This window comes from Meles meles, chromosome 20 (assembly GCF_922984935.1).
Source record: "Meles meles chromosome 20, mMelMel3.1 paternal haplotype, whole genome shotgun sequence".
NCBI lineage: Eukaryota > Metazoa > Chordata > Mammalia > Carnivora > Mustelidae > Meles > Meles meles.
The window spans coordinates 45,155,831-45,169,753 of NC_060085.1; the positions used below are offsets into that span (position 1 = coordinate 45,155,831).

The following is a 13,923-nucleotide window of genomic DNA, read 5'->3' on the forward strand; positions in this document are numbered from 1 at the left end:
GTGCAGCACCCGGGCGCGCGCCTCCTCCCGCCGCGCACTGAGCATGCTCAGCCCGGTTGCGCGCGGGCTCCCGCCCTTCGCGTGTCTCTCCTCGGCTCCACGCGTCTCCGCCTCCTTGAGGCTGAGGAGCCGGCTGCTTGAACTCTGCCGCGCCGGGTTTTTTGAGCTGCCGCTAGCGCTGGGAGGGAGGAGAGCGCGGCACCAGACGGAGCACCGGGTTCAACACCAGGATTGGTCGCAAGTAGGAAGCTTTCGCCACTACAGCCGGACCCTCGGGCTGTGCCAACGCCGTTTCCTAGGAGGCTGTAGCGGGCGCCGCGCTCAGGTGCGGAGGTAAGTGAAAGAAAGCGCTCCGGCTTTCGGGGTTTGAGAAAAGACGTGGTCCTCGGAGGCTGCGGAGTGAAAAGGGGCTACCTGGGGCACCCACTCCTGCAGGGCTGGACGGGGTCTGTGGGCCGTACTGCCTTGAGCCCGGCAGCCCTGCGGGGTTGGCGCAGCTGGAACTGAGCGCCCTGAACCCGCGAGGAGGCAGGGCGCCGACGACGCCACCTTCACCCCACGGCGACCCTTCTTTTTAGTCAGAAAATAAGTTTGTTGCGCTGCAAGCAGTCACAGAACAAGTAGCCTGGAGCGCGTAATGCTTCAGGAATCGTTAAAATCAGCTCCTCCAACTGGTTCAGGCTATCCCCCCTCCCCGTGCGTGCTGGCAAGTTTCCTTCTGATGTTGAGACCCGTGGGCTCCGATTGCCCAGCTGTGCAGCCCGCGTTAGAGAAAGGCGAACTTGAGCTGGTGTTTGAAGGGATTTAGGACCTAAGGGAGCAGGAGCCGGTAGCGGTGGTGGAAGGAGCCCTGTTGGAACAGACCTGATTTTGGTGGTGCTCACTGTGTGCCCGGCTCCTTGCTAAACGCCGGGGGTACAGCGGCGGATCCAGGTCCCCCGCTCTTGGGCACGTACCTGGTATACCCGGGCTCTGCCCAGGGAACTTGTAAGGGTGGAGTAATAATCCCCAGTAACTTCGTGGGGGGAGGGTGTTGCAGTTTCTTTTGCATGGCAAAGACAACTGCCTTGTAACCTCCTCGGACCCAGATATCAATGAGATATGCGCCAGGCACCCCGCAGACACCAACCCGCACTCTCCTTCTGGGAAGGAGGGCTCAAAACCTGCCTGCCTTTTCTCCCTCTGTGATTCGTTTGTATATTCTATTATTTATGAAAGGTGTGGAGGTGAGGGTAAGAGGACGTGGGCTGTTCAATCTTTCTGAACCAGTCAGGGAGTCTGATGCATTAGAATATTTTGCAGCACAGCGGATTTCCAGCAAGGGGGCTGCTTCGCGCAACGCGAAGCTGAGGAGGTTGGTTGCTTGCTCGGGTCTCGAGATTTGTAGCGAAAAGGGTTGCGGGGGTAGTGTAGGGCGAATCAATGTGACTGATCACTTTGGGTGGGTGGTCTTCGTGGAGGTGGGGTCGTGGATCTTGGGGTGTGTTGGAGGTTTGTTTGCAAGGAGGAGCTTCTGGGAGGAAAGCTCCGGGAACTTTTTCTAGTTTTCCTACTGAAATCAACATAGGGGCGGGGACATGTTTGTCTGAATAACTGTCTTTTAATTGCTTGGGAAGCATCTGCAGCTTCTTGCGACGGGAGATGGATATTTCAAAGATAATTCCACGTAAATAATTTGTTTGGACACTTAGAGTAATTTGGAATGAGCTTTTTGTATTTTGAGGTTTATGCCCTTTAGTAAGGAGTGGAGTAGATTTCCAGCAGGCAGGTCCCGGGAGGAGCATTTATATTCGGGCCAATTAGCAAGTTTGTTCTCTCTGTCTCTACCCAAGTGGGTGATAAAGAACATCGTGTCATGGAGACAGACACCTGGAGGTGATTTTTGTGGCATTTATGAGAAAATCCACATTCCACCCATAACTTTTTTCTTGCCATCTTCATCTTGATTTCATTCAAGATTTAGGTTAATCTTCACAATAGGTGGTGGGAGTGTTAGATTGCTAAGAATCAAAAACAAGTTCCACGGGAGTATCATTTTTGCCACGTTATAAAATGCTCTTGATTTTTGTTTGTTTGTTTAAACCAACTTCAGCTGCTCTGGATTGATGAGAAGGGATCACCATGATAAACCTCATTATGGACCCTGTCAGGTTGGAGGTGAGCACAGAGAAACCGACCTTTTAAAATTAGGGACTAAGACCAATAAGAGAAAAGACCTATTGTTTAAGGATGCAGGTCAGAGCCCTATGGAAATTTCAGCAAGGGGGAGATTATCTTTTTGGTAGTCTTTATGAAAACAGTTTTCTTTAACTTGGGGAGTTTGTCTCCTTGAGTCAGCTCAACATCTCTTTAAATAGTCATTACATATTGGTGGGACATTAAAAAGAAAGCTTATCAAATAATCTTAGCTTTTTAAAAAAATCCATTTATTTTACCTAGTTCTCTTTCTTCTTATTCAGAAGGAGGTCTTGTAATTATTTTCCCTCGAAGTACTAAATCTTTTGACTAGGAGTTTTCTTCTGAAAGGTACACAGGACATCTGCTACTTCAATTTATTTCTTAAAAAACATAAAGGTAACCTGAATAATTAAGCTTTTCAGCAGAAAACTCCTCTTTATAGTTCCAAATTATCTGCCCAGTTTAACTTGTTTGGTTCTTCTGTGTTATATTCAAAGATATAGATGGAATATACATTAGTTTCAGTCTTCGTTTTTATTTAAAGAATTTAATCTTTTGTGAAAACGTGTTTTTATATGATTTGATTTTAATTGAATTAGTCTATTTCATGTGGTAAGCAGAGAGATGTCTGTATACACAGATGTGGTAAGTTTTGTTATTTTCATTTTGAGGAAGCCAGGAAGAGTGAGGAAAAGAAAGACATTGTCCATGTTGCAGTATTGTGCGGAGGGTGGAAAGATCAAAAATCTTGCAGCAGATTAACCTGGATGTGAGCCTACCACTTCTCAACATTCATGATGTTGGACAAGATAGTTCCATAACTTTTTTGAGTCTCAGTTTCCTTAGCTATAAAATTGGGATAACATTAAGTTTCAAGGCATTATTGTAGGAATTAAACATGAGAGTATAGGTATAGAGCTTACCTCTGTTAGCTTAGGCAGGTTAACAGCTGTAACAAATGAATCCAAAAGTGTGCTTCTTCAAACATGAAATGTTCTCATTCATGTTAAGTCCCCAACTGGATGATTCTGGCAGCATTCCTCTGAGACCTCTGTCTTCTTCAGCAGGGTCACCATGCTCATCTTTATGCATCAAAGCATTGGAAGGGAAAAGACTTGGAGAACATTAATTGCTCAGACTTGCAAACCATACGTATAACTTTTGCTTTCATTCCATTGGCCAGAACTCACCTGTATGTAAATGGCTCTTACTATAAGGGAGGCTGGGGAATGTAGTATAGCTGTGTTTCAAGGAAGGAGAAGAACAGCTGGGGGAACAGCTAGCATTTCTGACACTCTGTTACTCTGTGTGGTGTTTTCTCCATTTTCAGTAAATGTTACTTACCTTTCCTTCCCCCAACCCCTGGTTTTCCTGGCAGAAAAAAACCAGGACAATTATAAGGAAATACTTTTCTAAGCGCTTTGCCCTCCTTGGTAGGTATTGTCTATGTTGTATAAATAAGGAAAACGTGGCTTAGAGAAATTAAGGCATTTGCTCAACATAGCCAGTAAGTGGCAGAGCTGGGATTTGAACCAGTTCTCTGGCTCTAGAGTTGATTTTCTTAACAGCTTCATTATACTACTTATTTATTCTTGCCTCAGTACTTTGTTATGTTGCCATTGGACCACTTTTTCTTCTTGTCTATATAAAAAAGTTGGAGGAGAATTAAAAAATCCCAAAGAAGGGGCACCTGGGTGGCTCAGTGGGTTAAGCCTCTGCCTTCGGCTCAGGTCATGATCTCAGGGTCCTGGGATGAGCCCCGCATCAGGCTCTCTGCTCAGCAGGGAGCCTGCTTCCTCCTCTCTCTCTGTCTGCCTCTCTGCCTACCTGTGATCTCTCTGTCAAATGAATAAATAAAATCTTAAAAAAAAAAAATCCCAAAGAAGAAAAAAGATTGTATCTAATCTAAAATGTATTGGAGTGTAATTAGATATGATACAGATTTATCTTGAGTACTTACTTGAATCAGGTATTTAAAGTAAGACTCTCCACCACAATGCTTTTTCACTTCTGATAAACAAATTATCAGAGTCTATTCCCTGAATTATAGGCTTTCTCTTAGGTTTTCATTGTGGGAATTCTTGGCTGCCATTTTTATGCTGCAGTATGTAAAGATAAATTCCTGCTCACTTCTTAGCCTAAGCAAATATTCTTTCTGGCAAATTCATAGCTAAAATATTCTCCTCTGATCTTCCTTTTGATCAAAAGCATTGTTTTTCATCAACATCCCCAGCTCCCAAGAAAGAAAACTCTTTTCTTGTTCTTTCAGCTTTGTAAAACTTTTTGAGCATTTACTGCATGACTAAAGGGACCTCTACCAATAATCCTAGCATCCTGGAAAAGAAAAATGATCCCTTTTGGTCTTGTCCTGTTATCTTGTCCCACTTATATTAGATAATCGCCTCATCTCACCTTTCCTGTGTATTTGTCCTTTGTAAAAATACCTCTCACAGTTGTGGTTCCAAACAGTTATAGTAGAGATGTGAGGTGGTTAATAGTGAGAGTGTATTTTCTGACAACACAATTAATTTTCCAGTATTTTAAGTCATTTTTTTTTCTTCTTATTCAGTATGTATTTGTGGCATCTTCCCAATTAATTACTACACATATGTTCTCACCATGGAGGTGGGCTGATATACTTGCATGCTTATCAGTCCCTCTTTCTCAAAAGACCCTGTTCATTTCCTAACTTTCCCTGAATCTTTAAAGAAATATCCTTAATTTTTTCCCCTAAATTTACCTTGCTTCCAAATTTCCTCACACCCACATCATTTATATGTGTGTAAGTCCCTTTTTATAATTTAATGGGGGTAATAGGACAGAGAGGTTTAAACTTACTATCGCATTTTCAGACTCCGAGTGAACAGAGTCCCACAGGACCTCATGAAAAGTTAACTCTAGCTGCTGTAACAGGTAAGCTCTAAATTTTCAGTGACTTAAAATGCTTCCTACTCTTGCTCATGTGGGGGTAGTTCAATACTCACAACATAGTTCTGATTGAATGGCTTCCCATGGGGTTATTTGAGAAATCATGTTCCTTATCTTCTCCTGGCTTCATCCTCTGCTAAGTCTGTGGGGTTCTCCTTCTTCAGACAAGGTATGTAGGGTGTGAGGAGGGATATGTCTTGACAAATTTCACAAGTGGTTTTTATAGGCCTGCACTGAGAGTGGTTATCATGTCTTCTGCCTACATTCCATTAGACAGAACTCTCTTATATGGCCATTCCTCTCTGTAAGGGAAGCTAAGAAAAGAAGTCACACTGAGTGCCCAGAAAACAGGTATGGTGAATAACTGGCAGATTTTTCAATAAAAGGTCACTTACAGATTTCTGTTACAGGAATGTGAGATTGCCAGCCAGTTCTCTATTTTCCTTTCTCCAGGTGTAGAGAAAGGAGTGTGTCTGTGTCTCTGTGGCGTGTGTGTTTGTGTGTGTGTATAGGTTATTTGCCTGGTAAATGCCTATTCCCTTTCTTCCTTTTAATGTTGGCCTTTGTTACTATCCCATTCTAGTGTTTGTTTGTTTTAGTTTATTTATTAATTTCTTTGGGGTGTGGGAGGAGCAGAACGGGAGGGAGAGAGAGAGAAAGAGTCTCCAGCAGACTCTGTGCTGAGTGCGGATCCTGAAGTGGGATTTGATCTCAAAATACCCTGAGGTCATGATCTGAGCCTAAACCAGGAGTTCGATGCTTAGTCAAGTGAGTCACCCAGGCACCCCTTAAGATCTTATTTATTTATTTGTTTATTTATATTTTTATTTTGAAAAAATATTTATTTATTTGACAGAGGGAGAGATCACAAGCAGGTAGAGAGTCAGGCAGAGAGTGGGGGGAAGCAGTCTCCCTGCTGAACAGAGAGCCCGATGCGGGGCTCGATCCCAGGACCCTGAGATCATGACCTGAGCCGAAGGCAGAAGCTTAACCCACTGAGCCACCCAGGCGCCCCATGACCTTATTTTTTTTTTTAATTTAAATTCAATACATATAATACATCATTAGTTTTTGATCGTATTTTTTAAGAGCAGATTTATAACAAAATTTAGAAGGTGGTACAGAGATACCCTATATACTTCTGCTCTCAGACATTATCAACATCACTCATCAGAGTGATACATATTTTATCCAGGATGAACCTACACTGACATCATAATCACCCTAAGTTAATAGTTTACCTTAGATCCACTGTTGGTGTTATACTTCTATGGGTTTGGACAAATACATGTATGATGACATATATCCATCACTATAGTATCATACAGAGTATTTTCACTGCCTTAACACTTCTTTATATTCTGCCTATTCATATCTCCCTCTCTCTCATTTCTTTTTAGTGCTCAGGAGTATTCTGTCATCTGGTTCCATCCCATTTTTAGTGTGTATGGTCAGGGTGAAACTCTATTCCTTAGAGTTAGGACTGAAACATGCTCTGCTACTTAAGGAAGAGCATTGGCTCTCCCTATCCACAGTAATTGTTTCCAGAAAGAGCATGTGGCACAGTGAGAATGACTGCAAAGAAGTGAGATCTTTTGCTGCTTGTAATAAGTCAGTTTCCCAGTTAGGAATCACTTGGCATCCCCCTACCAAGGCACATATAGTCATCACTAAAGTGACAATAAAGTGAAAGCTGTCATTTCTTCAAAGCCCATCTCTGTAGAGCTATGGAGGGAAGTGGAAGTTAAAACCATATCCTCATGCTTAATTTCCTTTTATAAGAATACTTTCAGTCCGTCCTAGATGGTGTTTTCCTTTCCATTTACACTTCCCTGTTGTTATTCCCTTTCCAGGTTTGCAGTCTAGGTGCCCACCCTGGAACCTGACAAGTGATTTTTTTGCATGCCTTTGTTTTCATTGCCTTTGTGTCTGTTCTACCTTTGTCATTTTTCTCCACCATGTTTATTACCGTTTGCATAATGCTCAACTCAATTGCCACTCTATTAACCCTCTTTCAGTATTACTAAGGAATAATGATTGCCTTTTCTGTACGGACTCTTATTTATTTATTTATTTTTCCATGCCACTGATATAACACTTATTATGAAAGTGATCAGCCCTCCTAGTTTTCCCAAGACTGAGGGATTCCTAGGGTTTTGGACATTCAGTGTTAAAACCAGTAAAGTATTAGGCAAATTGGGACATTCATTGCCCTGCCTAGTACATTGTAATGTTACTCAGTACCATGAGAGTTCCATGAGAGAGTGGATAAGGGCTTGAAATTTGGAGTCATAGATTTCTCACCAGTCCTAAATCCATTTTGCACTATCTGTGTAATTATGTCATAGCAAGTTACCTACCTTTTCTAGGTTTCAGTTTTATTAGCTGCGTAATGGGAAGATATACATTTTGTAGGGTTGTTCAGATAATTAAAAGACATAGTAAGCTAAATGACTTAGTTTATTGATGGACAAAACTTAAAACTTGGATAGTACTTAAAGGCACCGGAGTTTTATGAAGATTATGTGGAATACTGCTTGTAAAGTACTTAGTTTAGTGCCTAAATCTTAGTAAACTTCCAATAAACAGATTTTAATTGATTAATGATATTCATTTTGGATCTCTCTTGGTAAAAATGGTAGACACCAAAGATACAATTCAGCTCAGAAAATACATGTTCGTGGAACATTAATGATATTACCAGGAGTTTGAGGAACAAACAAGTCTGTGAGAGTAATTAGGAAATAGTTCAGAAATACATTTTTTTTTAATTTTTTTTGTTTAAAACTTAAAAAAGCAGGAGTTGGCTATAAGATTAGTTCCTTTTTAGACAAGGTTTTATTTATTTATTTTTATGGATTATATGAAGTCAGAGTCAGCTGTTTTCATGGTTTGGAAAGAGAAAATGTTTTATATTTGGACAGGGTCAATTTCAGGCCATAACACTTAAAATATGCATTTATCACTATTAAATAAAAGTGGTGCACTTCTGGGAAGGGAGTTTGGTTCATGAGAAAATGAGGGTTAGGAGAGCAGAAGCTGATTCCATAATGATCTGGAGATTTTAAAAAAAAATGCCTACGGAAGTCTCTTTTGTTTTTACCATGGTAAAATATACTCTCCACCTTTGAGCTGAACTTTTGTGTGTAAATATTTGTGCCTTGCACAATTGTCCTAATAAGAACCTTGATAATTCATGTTTCCTGTGCCTTTTAGGTTTGTTATGGAAATTTCCAGTGAGGACAGGTGATATAAGTGTGCTTATGCTGAAATAGGTCCAGTAGGAGAAGAAAAGTGAAAAAAATAATGACATGACTCAAATCCTCAAATATGTTTTATGAGGCTTGATTCTAGGCATACTGCCATCATTTTCAGTTGTACAAATTTGTATTATCTGTATTATGATTGCTCTTCAATTATGAAATATAAATATGAATATTTTTTGCTTTTAGTGACTCATTTGATTAGCTGTTAGCTAGCTATTGATTCTAGACTTCTCACAGATTAGCGAATTAATTACAAATCCAAGGACTACTTTTACTGCATTTAATTAGGTGAATGACATCCTTAAAAAGAAAATGTTTACCTAGGCCACATTTCTTTTTTTAGTTTTTTTTTTCAAGATTTATTTATTTATTTGAGAGAGACAGATTGAGAGAGAGAGAGAGAGTGGTGAGATGGGGTAGAGAGAGAGAGAGAGAATCTTTTTTTTTTTTTTTTAAGATTTTATTTATTTATTTGACAGAGAGATCACAAGTAGGCAGAGAGGCAGGCAGAGAGAGAGAGAGAGGAGGCAGGCTCCCTGCTAAGCAGAGAGCCTGATGTGGGGCTTGATCCCAGGACTCTGAGATCATGACCTGAGCTGAAGGCAGAGGCTTTAACCCACTAGAGCCACTCAGGCGCCCGAGGGAGAGAGAGAATCTTAAGGAGACTCCCTGCTGAGCGTAGAGGCCAAAGTGGGGCTCTATCTCATGTCTCTAAGATCATGACCTGAACTGAAGTCAAGAGTTGGCCACTTAACTGACTGAGCCACCCAGGGCCCAGGTCACATTTTGAATTCCTAGTAACAATTAGAATACAAACACGGTTATATATGGAATTCTTGGAACTAAGTAGTTATAAATAGAAGTTTGTCATTAATGGCAGTTTTTTTTTTTTAAATGGGAATCTCTCTAAAAATATTCCTTTACCTTTTAAACAGGTGGCTGAATATGATTTACTTCTTGATGACATAGGATCACCATGATGAACATAGAATAGTAGTTTAGACTAGAACATGGGCCTTTGATGCAGATAGACCTAGATTTGTTCTGTCACTTACCAGCTGCATGATCTTGAACATGTTCTTAACCCTTCCTAAGGCAGTTTTAAAAGTCTGTGAGAAGTTGAATGTGCCTATCTTACAGAGATGCTGTGAACATTAACTGATAAATGTTTAAGACTAGTACAGTGTTCATGGCACATTCTAAGTAATAAGCAAATTAGCCTTATACTATGATCTTTGCAATTTATACAGAACATATTACACATGGATGCTTTATATATTTGTTGAACCACTTCATGTTATATATGTGTGTGTATATATATGTGTGTGTGTGTATATATATATATGACCACTTCATGTTATACACACACACACACACACACACACACACACACACACTGTGTAGCAGGATCCCATCAAGTGCAGTTGAGATGTGGGTACCTCTGTCTGCTTTCTGATGCTTTTTGATGGTCATAATTGATTACTTGGTTTAGTGAACTAGCCGTTTCTATTTGCTGTTTCTTACTGTTTGTGAACTAGAATAATGAAATATACAAGCCATTCCAAGTATATTTAATAGTTTGAGTAGATTTTGAAAGAGACTCTGAAGGGCCTTTTCTTTTTTTCTCCATACCTGCTGCTCCCCCCACCCTCCAGCCCCTCTCCACCCCAACAGACGTTTGTGGTGACAGAATAGTATGGGTGTTTCACATTTTCTCTGTTCTCAGTTTCACCTTTTCCTACATACTGACTGAGACTCTGAGAGGTAAAGTGTTACTGCAGTATAGTAGAAATAGAAAATTACCTGCCTTGATAACATTGTCATATGTGTTGTTCATATGCTTTGCAGCAAAATCACCTTTGTGAAGATTCCTGTGATATAAGTGTGGACTGTTGACTGTTGTACCTGCAGTACAAGAAGCTTAGTTCAAAAGTCTGTACTGGGGTGCCTGAGTGGCTCAGTGGATTAAAGCCTCTGCCTTCCGCTCAGGTCATTGTCTCGGTCCTGGGATTGGCTCCACATCAGGCTTTCTGCTCAGCGGGGAGCCTACTTCCCATTCTCTCTCTGCCTCCTTGTGATCTCTCTGTCAAAATAAATAAATAAAATCTTAAAAAAAAAAAGTCTGTACTATGAGCACATTGTCTTTACTGAATGAAGTCATTCTCTTTTATTTACTTTAGCACATTTCTAGGTTTCATTTACCAGTTAGTAGTTTTTTGCTTAAAATTCCTAGTGTTTTCTCCATTTTCTTTTTTTGAAACTGATGGTCAGAATTCAAGACACTGTAACAATTCCAGATATTATTGAGGCAGTGGTAACCTCTGTATGTGCACTATATAACATGGAGGTATCATGAATTCACAGTTCCGATAACTCTATTCACTTTATTAATAGCAATTTACCAGCATATTGTAGTGTAGAGTCTGAGCTATAACTGAAATAAGCACTGTTCTTAAAATGTTACTGTTACTTGGAGCAACAGTTTTCTGTTCTTCTGAATTAATAAACTTTTATAAATTTTAGTGGTTTTCTTACAATGTAGCTCCTTAAATGAGTATTTTAAGGTTAACTCTTTTTTGCTTTTTTTTTTTTTTTTAAGATTTTTTTTTTAAGGGATTCCTATGCCCACCGTGAGGCTAGGACTCACAATCCTGAAATCAAGAGTTGCAAATGCTCTACCGATTGAGCCAGGCAGGTGCCCTATGAAGGCTAACTCTTAAGAAAAGGAACATAATATAATGCACATCCCAAAATGATGAATTCTGTGTTTTAGGTTAATATTCAGTCTACACTATTTTATATGATGTAAAAGAGAGGCTGTAGGCATACTTGGTGATTCGGTATGATCTGATGACTGAAATATTAGTGTAAGTTATATAACCTCTTCCAGCTTTATTTTCCCACCTGTATAATGGGGATATTGTTGTAGGGTTGTGAAGACTAAAATGAATTAATCATATATAAACATAGCCTAGTGCCAGGCACATAATTAGACCATTCCTTAAATTGTGAAGTTTATTATTATGATTCTATTCTTTTTATACATTTATTCAATATGATGCCTATGTTGATGAGACATGTGAAAGTTATTATTTGTGAACTTGAAATTTCATTCTTCCAAAACACTCAATAAAGTGATTTATGTTTGTTCCTGTGTCTTTATCCATGGATAGATATTATGATCTCTTTTGACTATATAGAAACAGAGGAAGGCAACATTTCCATAGTGTGTTGTTTTATCTTTGACTATTACAGGGAGCCAGTGTATCAGAACTGAAATGTGATTAGCACTATTTGAAATTTCATTTTGAAGAAATGGTTTTGGCTATGGTTAAGAGTCTTGTTTATTAAAAAGAATGAATTATCCAATAGGCTCTCTCTCATCTGTATTCTTTTTTACTTCAGCTATAGTCTGTCTTGCCATGTTGCAAAAGGAAATGCTGACATGTGATAGAGTAGAAATATAAAAATGTTTCAAGTTGCTCTCCGTTAAATGTGATTGAAATTTTTCAAAAGATTTGCACATTTTTTTTTTTTTGGTTATAATAGTGACATTACTCAGAAATGAATTTCTGTTTGTTTGTTTTTTTTTTTTTTTTTCTGGAGAAGAGCAGCTTTTTTATGCGTGCTTTGTATTTCAAAACTTAGCAAATGTAACATAATGACTGGTGTATTATTAATATGCCTACAGTGAAGGAGTTTTACTTATTTGAAGAGAAACAAGTTACTGTTACTTTACTTCCTAATTCTATAACCTTTAAAGAATGAAACATTGTCAGTTACTATGTTTTCAATGTTTCTCTACTTCCTCGTATATATGTTTGGTGTGTGGCCTATGGAATTCAAATAATACTTTTATATTGTTTTGTTTATAATTACTTGACATTATTTAGATTCCTTAATTACTTTCGTGTTTCCATTTTTTTTTAACACATACAAATAAGAACTTACTGGTTACCATTGTGATTTACATTCAGAATCTTAATTCCTTGACATGTTTCCATCCGTTTCTTCTATCCCATAGAATCTCAGTTTTGGCTTTGTTATGGAAATTAGCCTGACTGCAGGCTTCTAATCATTAATGCCCTAGTATTTTCTGTCATTTGGTTATTCCCAAAATGCACTGTGTACTACAGTTGTTAAGTGATTTTTCAGAGCACCAGACCAAGTATTTGTGAAAGTCCTAAAGGATATACTTTGAATGGAAAGGATGGTAGAAATCCTATTTCTGCCTTAGACTTTCAGATGTTAGAAAGAACTATAGAGGGGTGCCTGTGTGGCTCAGTGGGTTAAAGCCTCTGCCTTCAGCTCAGGTCATGATCCCAGTGTCTTGGGATTGAGCTCCACATCAGGCTCTCTGCTCAGCAGGGAGCCTGCTTCCCCTTCTCTCTCTGCCTGCCTCTCTGCCTACTTGTGATCTCTGTCAAAATAAATAAATAAAATCTTAAAAAAAAAAAAAGAACTATAGAAACATGTTTACATTGATGGATTACATCATCCCCAATTACTGGAATTACCTGACTTGAGTAAGTTAAGGGAGTGTAGGGGCGGTTTCCCTTTTATCTAAAAATGATATAATGAATTGTCCATCAATTATTTGAGTTTTCTATTGATCCTTGATGTTATGTACTCTATTTCTTATTGCATAAGAACATCCATTCTAGCAAGGCCTATGTATACAGTCTGAGTATACAGTCTATAGTTCAGAACGAACGTCATTCATAGAGAAAGTTTGCTCAAGAACTTGATAACTATTGTACTCCATAGATTGGCATTTCCTGGGAACTAGTGAGAAATGCAGTACTGTATCAGGATCTTCATTTTAGCAGGTGTATTCACATTAAAGATTGATAGGCATTGATTTACATCATATTCTTTTTTTTTAAATTTACATCATATTCTTAACTAACTAAACTAACTGGTTACCTACTATTAGGCTTAAGTGTGAAGTATATACTCAACATGCTTAATTATATATTAAGGACCCAATACTACAGGAATAAAGATAGGTACAGTGAAGTTTGGCCAAAGAATGGTCAGAATCTAGTAGGGTAGAAAGCATATGCACGCTATGTGCGTGCGCACACACACACACACACACAAACACACACATACACACACACTCAGAAATTCAGATAGAATAGGTCAACATGAATGGGATAGACAATGAAATCATTGTAGGGAAGCGTTTTAATTTCTTAGGACTATGTTCTCATGTTCTTTTTTTTTGTCTTTTTTTTTTTAAATTTCTTTTCAGCGTAACAGAATTCATTGTTTATGTACCACCATCATGTTCTTTTTGAAGGCCTCGGTGTCGGAATATTTCAAGTCCTTCTTGCTTATGCTGGGATTAGGAACTCAAGTACAGTATCTACCATTTTACCCATTAGTGTAATTGACGAACCTTTAGTGAATTTCTATATATCTAGTTTAAAGGATAAACTTCGTGTGCATGAATGTGTGTGTGTGTAAAGACATGTTAAATATGCTTTCAAGAAGCTTTTTGTTTAGTATGAAAATTCAAAGTAAGACATGATAGGGGATCTTACGG

At 39.0% G+C, this 13,923-nt stretch overlaps 1 protein-coding gene across 2 annotated transcripts in view; it reads left to right on the forward strand.

Moving 5' to 3' along the window:
• Positions 1-201: 201 nt before the first annotated feature.
• CNTN4 (contactin 4) overlaps positions 202-13,923 on the forward strand; it is a 961,173-nt gene continuing 947,451 nt past the window's right edge. For both annotated transcript variants that reach the window (XM_045992257.1, XM_045992258.1), the window contains exon 1: positions 202-333. The gene's annotated coding sequence lies outside the window, so the exon portion shown is untranslated. The remainder of the gene's footprint in view (positions 334-13,923) is intronic.